Source organism: Macrobrachium nipponense, chromosome 10 (genome assembly GCF_015104395.2).
Source record: "Macrobrachium nipponense isolate FS-2020 chromosome 10, ASM1510439v2, whole genome shotgun sequence".
NCBI classification, from domain to species: domain Eukaryota; kingdom Metazoa; phylum Arthropoda; class Malacostraca; order Decapoda; family Palaemonidae; genus Macrobrachium; species Macrobrachium nipponense.
The window spans coordinates 106,367,073-106,377,072 of NC_087204.1; the positions used below are offsets into that span (position 1 = coordinate 106,367,073).

The window sequence follows — 10,000 nt, forward strand, 5'->3', positions numbered from 1 at the left end:
GGTACATTGTCTCTGGTAATTCAGGCAATGTCTTTTCGTTTACATATACAAATATAGAAACTAAAACCTCTCCTGCTCTCTCTTCTCTCTCTCTCTCTCTCTCTCTCTCTTTTATAATAATATATAATATATATATATATACATATACAAATATAGAAAACTAAAACTCTCTCTCTCTCTCTCTCTCTCTCTCTCTCTCTCTCTCTCTATATATATATATATATATATATATATATATATATATATTATATATATATATATATATATATATATATATAACCATTATGACACTGCCACTGTGATCAGAAAGACCACATACCTTATTCACTGCACAGGTAAACAGAAGCGCAAACATATATATAATATATATAATATATATAATATATATATATATATTCATATATTATATATATATATATAGGTATATAAGGTCTTTTAAGATTACTCTTTAAGATCTATGAAAATGGCCGTTAAATTCTTTTCTATTCTCTCTCTCTCCTTCTTACGGTTATTGTTTTTTTAAGAGCAAAGGTCAATGGGGCGTGAAGCCTAATGCCCTCATGTAGCCCAGGCTCGATGGAGTGAGGAATAAGCAAAATGTATTCAAAGCAAAACTGGAAATATCTTCTGCAGCAGTTTCTTCCACATGTTATTTTTTTTTTTGCAAGTGTGTTTATTTTGATCTTTTTGTTTAATTGTTTTCTCTCTTTTTAACCCCAATTCTTCTATCGTTTCCCCACTCTGTTTCATTATTTATTGCCTTCTTTTCATTCCTTCTAATACCTCTCCCATCATCCATTCTATCTTTAGTTCCCGTGCTTTGTTCTCGTAAATTCCTTCATTTTCTCTTTTTACCTCTGTTATTATCATATATCATTATAATTCTTAGTTTAGTCATTCTCTCTTTATATCCTTTTGCTCCCTACTTAACTGATAGCATATCCTATTTGGCTTTCTGCTTCGCCTTTTTTTTTTCCTTCCTTATCATCTCGCTGTTATCTTCGTTTTCGTCTCCCTCCGTCATTCGTGTTCCTCTTTGTTCGTCTCAAACCTCATTTCCTGTTACTCTTGTTTTATCTCATTGTTGTGATTCACTGTCTTATTTCACTTATCTCGCTGTTTACAATATCTCTCATTTTTGTCACATTCTATTCTTCTTGATTTTAGCCACGGTTTTCTCTCTCTCTCTCTCTCTCTCTCTCTCTCTCTCTCTCTCTCTCTCTCTCTCATTTTATCTAGCCTTTATTTTCTTTTATCATTGTTATATATATATATTTCTTCTCCATACATCATAATATCTTCCTTTGTTCCAGTTACCTTATCTTCTTGACATCTCTCTCTCTCTCTCTCTCTCTCTCTCTTTCTCTCTCTCTCTCCTACGGCACCTCTCGTCCTGTCCTTTTGTTTCCGTCATTTCTTCCATTTCTTCTATCCCCTCACTCCCCACAATCCAGTCCTCCCTCCCTCCTCCCTTAGGAATCTCTCCCTATTCCTGGTCACTGAGGCGTAGACGGGACTTGGTGCTCAAGGTGTGACCGTGGGACTTCTGTCATCTGGTCTGTCCCTTGTTTTCTCTGTCCATTCTTTCGTTGCCGTCTTTTCTTCTTCTTCTCTTCTCTCTTTCGTCGTTTTCCGCTTTGTTTGCGTCTGTTCCTTTCGTGAACGTCTGTTTTGTTCCATCGTCCTTGACGGCTTTATTTGTGTCTGCTTCTTTCGTTACTATCTATTTTTTCCGTTCTTTTCTTTCGTCTTTTTATATTTATTTCCATTCCCTTCGTTACAGTCTATCTTTTTCTTCTTTTCTTTCGTCTTTTCTTTTTATTTGTTTCCATTCCCTTCGTTACCGTCTATTTTGTTCGTCTTTTCTTTCGTCTTTTTTTGTTTCCATTCCCTTCGTTACCGTCTAATTTTTTCTCTTTTCTTTAGTCTTTTTTATTTGTTTCCATTCCCTTCGTTACCGTCTATTTTTTCCTCTTTTCTTTCGTCGTTTTTCATCTGTTTCCATTCCCTTCGTTATCGTCTATTTTTTAACCTCTTTCTTTCATCGTTTTCTGCTTTGTTTGTGCCTATTCCTTCCGTTACCGTCTATTATTTTCCAGCTTCACCTTCGGATTTGTTTATGTCGTCCTTTCGTTGCCGTCTCTTATTTTTTTCGTCGTTTTCTGCTTAATTTTTCTACTCATTCTTTATTTATTCTTATATTTCTAACATTCATCTGTCCAGGATCTCGTTTTCTGTTTTTCTAGTCTCTTATTCCGCGGTCATCTTACCTTGGTTTATCTGGTTCACTTTTGCCAAATTTTTACCACCCGATTACTTTACTCATCTTTTATTTTATGTATATACGACTCTCAACTCATAAGGTTTTAGACGCAAATGTATTTTTCATTGCAATATTGAATTGAATATTTTTGAAATTTCATCTTCTTTGTTTACGTACTTTCAATATCACTGTACACACACCTTCACATATTCATCAGTTGTGTTTACAAATATTATCCAACGTTCTGTTCCTTAACTCATTATCATCTGGACTCGACTGCTTGCGTACTTCTAATATTCCATATTCTAACCCCAGCTGAAATTCAAATTGACAATGTCTTAGATTTTTTTGTTTTCCAGTAGACCACAACTCCCCATAAATCTGCATAAAGAAATGTATATATATATATATATATATATATATATATAATATATATATATATATATATATATACTATATATATATATATATATATATATATATATATATATATATATATATTATATACTACACATATATATATATGTAGATATATATAGATATATATACATACAAATACCACATTATAAGATGTACAATTATAGATATTTACATTACAAAATATGCAATAATAGCTTTATATATATATATATATATATATATATATATATATATATACACAGTATATACTATATATTCAGGGAGAATCTACAAAGAGCTGGAAATACCAATCAACGCGAATGTCCTGCTTTTATATTCAAGAACTTATCATCAACCGCAAAACAGTATCTTTTCCAAGAAAGTATTCTTCATGCAGAGACATTCTCATCCATACCTTAAAACTGCTTATAAGGATATATTTACGAACATACTGAACGTCGCTCGAATGGCAATATCGCCTTTTATGGTTGCGGCGTACGTACGTACAGTAACAACGCTTTAACGGACATTTAAAGAACTCCCGCCCTTACGGACACTTTCAACAAGGCAGGAAAACATTTGAAAGACAAATCATCATCAACTTTAAAATCAAAATAATTGGATTCATATTCCATGAATATTCCTACGGTCATTTTGCACAGCGTGGAAGGGGACTGACTGTTTGTCTATAGATTTTGCCGAAGTTATACAGACACTGTAGCTGTCGCTAGTGTCCTTGTCGCGTCAGTATTAAAAAAAAAGAAGAAGAAGAAGAAGTTCGCTGTGCATCATAGTTATTTCACAAGCATTTTGATGTTATACATTTCCTTGACCAAGAATATGTTGACAATGAAACTTGAAGGTCAGTCCCCGTAGATTGTATTAAACACATATTATTATTATTATTATTATTATTATTATTATTATTATTATTATTATTATTATTATTATTATTATTTTAGGTAAATCGGAAGAATCAAGCAGGTCTCGAAAGCTACCGATTTGTATATTCTTATTATATATTCAAAGAATATGCAAATCGGAAGCTTTCGAGAACCTGCTTGATTCTTCTCGATCTAACTAAATAATAATAATAATAATAATAATAATAATAATAATAATAATAATAATAATAATATATATATATATATATATATGTATATATATATATATATATATATATATATATATATATATATATATATATATATATATATATATAAATATCTGCACTTACACCATTGAGATTCCTTCACAATTTTTTGTGGCCCTGGCTCATACTATTGATTATTATTATTATTATTATTATTATTATTATTATTATTATTATTATTATTATTATTATTATTCAGAGGGGTGAACCCTATTCTCACGGAACAAACCCACAGCAAAGGGGCCACTGACTTGAGATTCGAGCTTGCAAAGAAAATGACGTTCATTGGAAAGAACTACTTCTACTATGCCTTATGCTTTAATAGGATCAGAAGCCATTCCTTCGTCCAGGTAAGAGGATCATGAACCTCACCTGTTCTGAAACCTAACAGCAAACACCTGAATTCGTCACTTCCTTCATTTTGGGAGGCAAAGAAATAAGAAGGTCAGAGAAAGATTCCAAAATCAACGTGAAGTGTCAGAAACTTTTTGAGAGACACGCCGAGAGAGAGAGAGAGAGAGAGAGAGAGAGAGAGAGAGAGAGAGAGAGAGAGAGAGAGAGGAGCACCGTTGGAAAGCTCCTTCCCTAATGGCAGTTTTATTCTCGAGTCTCTTAATGGGAAAACTCCTTTTTTTTTCATTCCCGTGAATCATCTAGTCCACTTCATTTAATCCCCCGGTTCATTTGCAATCTTATAATAATAAAGGATAATAATAATAATAATAAAGGATTGGCCCAGCAGACCTCTCTTTTTTTTTCTTTCTTAAAGATTTCCTCAACCTCTCTCCAGCCCCTCTTAAAGAAAGGGAAAAATAAATTTGATATAGGTATGGCTACGTAAAAAAAAGAAAAAAAAAAAAAAAAGAAAAAAAACCACACACACGAAATAGTTGGCAAGCACGGAAACCCACTTTGCTTGCGGCATGCAAAATCTGGCAAGGGAGAATATGACGAGACAAGATTTTTGTTAAAAAAAAAATACTATTTACAATAGATGGACTTGAACACGAAATATTCAAGCAGGAAAAAATGTATATTAGAGACTGTGAAAAAATAACAAGTTTTTCATTCTTTTTTTTTTAATCACAGAAAATGCTAAGAACAGTACAAGCAAAAACTGGTTAGTTAAATCTGAGAGAGAGAGAGAGAGAGAGAGAGAGAGAGAGAGAGAGAGAGAGAAATAAAAGATTAGAGATGAGATGCAAACAAGGTTGATAAAGCCTAATAAACTGTGTGTGTGTGTGTGTGTGTGTGTGTGTGTGAGTGTGAGAGAGAGAGAGATAGAGAGAGGTGGGGAGAGGGGGGGGGAGGAATGTGGTTGTTGGTGTGTGGTAACCATCCTGACGACATTAAGTGTTGATATGGGGCCAAAAGATAAGTGGAAGAGTCTCGGGGACGAAAGGAAATTGCAATCTTTTGTTGTAGGAGTTCAGATGCGGCCATTACATTTGGAGAAAGGTAATAGTGCTCGGCAGGGGGGAGAGGGAGAGGGGAGATTGTGGGGGTGGGGGGGATGGGAGTGGACCAAGGGGACGTTTTCGTGAGGTGGTGGTGGTGGTCTTCTTCTGTGTTTTTTTTTTTTTTTTTTTTTTTTTTTTTTGTCTTCTCCTGTACAGTAATAGGGCCGCTTCTTCTTCTTCTTCTTTTGTACATTAATAACAATTCCTCATTTCATTCTCCTTTCGCATCATCTTCTTCTCTTCTTCTTCTTCATCTTCTTCTTCTTTTTCATTGCCTGGACGTTGATAAGTATTCTTCTTCGTCGTCTTGTTCTCCATATTAACAAGAATTCCTCTTTATCTTATTCTTCTTCTTCTTCTTCTTGGTCTTCTTCTTCTGTACAGTGATAATTTTTCTCCTTCTTCTGTAGAGTAACAAGGATTCTTCTTCTTCTTCCTCTTCTTTCTATTCTTAAGCCTTCCTCCCCTTCTTCTTCTTCTTATTCTTCACAGTGATACGGCGCGTGCGTGCCTTACCATGAAGATTGCGTTCGCGAGCGTATATGCGTATGTCTGTGGGAGGAGTCTCCGAAAGCACCAATTAATAATTATAATAATCTGTTCTGACGCTCGCTTTTGCACGCGGGGCACCTTTCTCTCTCTTTTCTCTCTCTCCTTTCTCTCTCTCCTTTCTCTCTTTAGCATTTGACATCTTGCGTGCTCGCAGATCCATTTTGCTGACCAAAATACGACTGATGCTGCCCAGTATCTTGTTCTCGGTGTTTTCCTGTGGCACTAAAGGGCGTCTATTCTATTGCGGTCTCCTGAGGGACCTGGACGCAGAACTGTATTAAGAAGGTCGACCGGGGGGGGGGGGGGGGGGGGGGGGGGGGGGGGGGGGGGGGGGGTGTTAAAAAAATCTAGCCGCGGTGAGAAAGACTTATTAACGGCAGGTACTTACTTTGGTAAGTATTAAATAAGAAAATGGAAGTGTCTTGATGAAATTGATATATAAGTAAATAGATAAATACTTAATAGTTAGATAGATAGATAATCAAATAATATAGGTAGATAAATAGTTAGACATGTACACAGACAGATGAATAAATAAATAAATAAATAGATAAACTAAAAGAATAAATAAATTAAATTAAAAAACAGAAAGGAAGAAAAACAGCCATCACTTCCATATTTATACACTGACATTTCTTTTTGAATGAGAGGAAGAAATTCAGACATTGAAAGTAAATGTACCAAGTTTGCGTACATTCGTCGAAACGAGCCATCCTAAGAGTTGTGGAGCCCTTGGAAATGATAATATGCACAGGCGTTTCATTCAGAGAACAGCGACAGAGGTACTTAAATGCTCTTGTACAGTTAGCAGGATCCAATAATAAGAATGAATACTAAGAATGAAGCTTTATACATACACTTGAAGTATAATCTGCCTTGTTAAATTTCAATTAGTAAACAATGAATATTATTTACGAAATAGAACTCTAATATACTAAAGAAGACGCATTCGTTCCGCTCTGCTGTAGATTCCATTCATTATTTGCCATCTAGGGTATAATGGAGACAGGTGATGAACTTTGATAAATTATGAGTTCAAAGAGTCTTCCTTCTTTCATAAATGATGACATACTTCGGGGCGGGGGGGATAAAAACATAAGGAAAACACACATTCACGTTTCGGAGAGATCATATACACCATTTGTGAATTGGGTTGTTGCAGACTTACGAAAGTTATATAAATTTGTTTTCTATTGGGAAATAGGCTTCCAGAATGCAATGGAACAGCATAAAGATGGTTTAAAAAAACTTTCAACATGAACAAATGACCAGTGAGTAAATTATTGAATGTTGAGAGAAGCAAAGTTAATTACGAACATAATTCAAGAAAATAGATTAAATGTGACGCTTCTCTTTCAGTTTTTATTACAAGACTTAGGCATCTACTATTCGTCCTTGCCCTTTCAGTAATCACGTAGCAGTTCCCAAGCCTTCAAATCAGAGAGTCAGGTCCGACGACAACCATCCAATCCATTCACACTTCTGTTTAAAGCCTTTGTTTTGTCTTCTCTCCTCATACAATACCCCTGGCGAGATCAAAAGATTCACTCAAATGTGATGTGATTTCACTCCGTGGCTAAAAAAAATGACTCTCTCTCTCTCTCTCTCTCTCTCCACACTCCCCCCCCCCCTCTCTCTCTGCTTCTCTCCCCCCGTTCTTTCTCTCTTTCCCTATCTGTTTGTCTGTTTCTTTATCTGTCCCCACCCTCTTCTCTCTCTCCCTCTCTCTTCCCCTTCTCAGTCTATCTGTTTCCCTTCCATTTCTTCTCTCTCTCTCTCTGTGCAAGGCATTGGTGCGTACTTAACGTTGTCAAGACCCCTACCGTATCAATCTGAGGATTGTAATCACAGCCCCTCTTGCAACATTATCATTCTCTCTCTCTCTCTCTCTTTCTCTCTCTCTCTCTCTCTCTCTCTCTCTCTCCTTAGATCCAGTTAATGGGATACAATGGCCGAACGGTAAGGTAATATGCTAGTGTCATTTCCCGTTTAATTATCGTCACGGGAAAATACATTGTTTGATTTTTTCGAAATTTCCATCTCTCTCTCTCTCTCTCTCTCTCTCTCTCTCTCTCTCTCTCTCTCTCTCTCTCTCTCTCTCTTGTGTCTACGTGTAAGTCTTGTCTGTGTACTTCTGTCGTAGTCTAGTCTCATTACGCTGTTGATGTTCGCTTAAAAAGAGAGAGAGAGAGAGAGAGAGAGAGAGAGAGAGAGAGAGAGAGGGGGGGGGGGCGGGGTCCGAGCGAATGACGTTTCATCTCATCACAATATACTAAGGCGCCCTGAAAGTCTCTTCTCTCCGTAATCTTATTTCCATCCTATTCTTCCAATTACGGCGCCGCCAAGTTCCCGTCCGTAGGTAATGAGCCCCGTCCGTCCTTTGTTGCGACCGTGTACTTACTAACAAGGCCCTCGTCCACAACCCCTCAGATGACATCAAATGTAGCATTGTCATAGAAAATGGGGAGCGCAGTCAAATAAGAAAAAAGAAAATATTTTGAGCGAAGACTTAAAGGAAATGGATCGTATAGCCGTAGACAGCAGTTATAATAGATTCACATCAACCGTGATTTGATGGCTAGGCCAGTCCCTTACGACGTTCCTGATTGGCTGTTGATAAGCCAATCACGGGGCTGGAGACTCTCTCAGTCTCTCTCGAAAGTTCACATAAGCAGGATGTATGTTCCACATCTCCCGAAGAATACTTTTTGAAAGACGTATCCCTCAGGAGAGACGGAACATACATCCTGGTTGTGTGAACTCTCTCGAGAGACTGAGAGCTTCCAGCCCTGTGATTGGCTTATTAACAGCCAATCAGGATCGTCGTAAGGGACTGGCCTAGACATCAAATGCACGGTTGATGTGAATCTAGTATAGTATTTAAGAGTATAAATTGACTTTTAACACGAGAGTTCCTAAAGAGAGAGAGAAAAAAAAACTTAAAAAAACCATTTAACCTGAGTGCAAAGAATTAACTGCAGGTGCAAACAACTCACGAGATGTTGACAGGAACGTAAAATTATATAAAAAAATTGTCGTCATTATGGAAAATGAGTTGATAAGGAAAGTAGTTAATAAATGTGCAGACATGCCTAATAAGACATAAATCATGAAATCTATTCACTCAAATCTTATGTGACACCTAAATCGAGACCACAGATTATAAATCTATTAAGACAATAAATCTGAAAACAAAAAATTATGTATCTACAGACATGACCTATTAATCGAATTAAATAGAAAATCTATTTAACTGAAACATGTGTGACATTTTATTCTAGAACCATATTTATGCTAAAAGCTATTTTTAAAAAATCTTGAAAAAATAATGACTGGGATACTGCAGAACGTGGATTCTTTTAAATTTTTTTTTTTTTTTTTGTTTTTGCGCTTAAAAAAAAAAATTTTTAAAAAAAAATTTACAAAAAAAAAAACTATTTAATCAAAACACGTGTGACATCTGAATCTATAATCTCATTCTGATTATAAATCTATCAAAAAAAGAAAGGATTCTGAAAATGAAGTAATCCATTTTCAGACATGATCTAATGCGAATTAAATAAAATAAAATTGATCTAATTGACGCATATGTAACACCTAACCCTAAAACCACATTCAGACTATACATTAATAAAAAAAAGAAATAAAAAGAAATATTTAAAAATTGATTAAATTCGCAGAAATGATCCAATCCGAATTAAATTTTAAAAAATCGATTTAATCGAAAAATTCGTGACAGCTAAACCTGGAGCAATTCTCAGATACTTCAGATATAAGTCAGTTTTAAAACTATAAAGATATCAATGAGAGGTCATTTTAAATCAAAACTCACAGACATTGCCACTTTCAATTACAAAGTTTAACATGTAGCTCAGAGGGAATAAAAAAATGGATGAAAAAATAACCGATCACATCTAACAAAATAAAAGATACGGTGACGAATTATCAGAATACTCGATGCTATTCTTATAGAACAACAAAAAATAAGGGGGAGGGGGAATTTTTACAACTCTTAATCAACCAGTAACAAATAAAATAAAATAAACTTATTTATGACTTTATGCATTCATTCTCTATTTAGTAATCAACAAATCAAAACTAGTGACACATCTATATCAAGTCCAATTAACAACCGCCGTTTATGAACTCTTACAAACTCAAACTGAATCATCG

General features: G+C 35.2%; 1 protein-coding gene across 1 annotated transcript in view; it reads left to right on the forward strand.

Moving 5' to 3' along the window:
* Window positions 1-10,000, forward strand: part of LOC135223877 (lachesin-like) — a 196,580-nt gene that overhangs the window by 145,589 nt on the left and 40,991 nt on the right. The gene's annotated exons all lie outside the window — the stretch shown is intronic.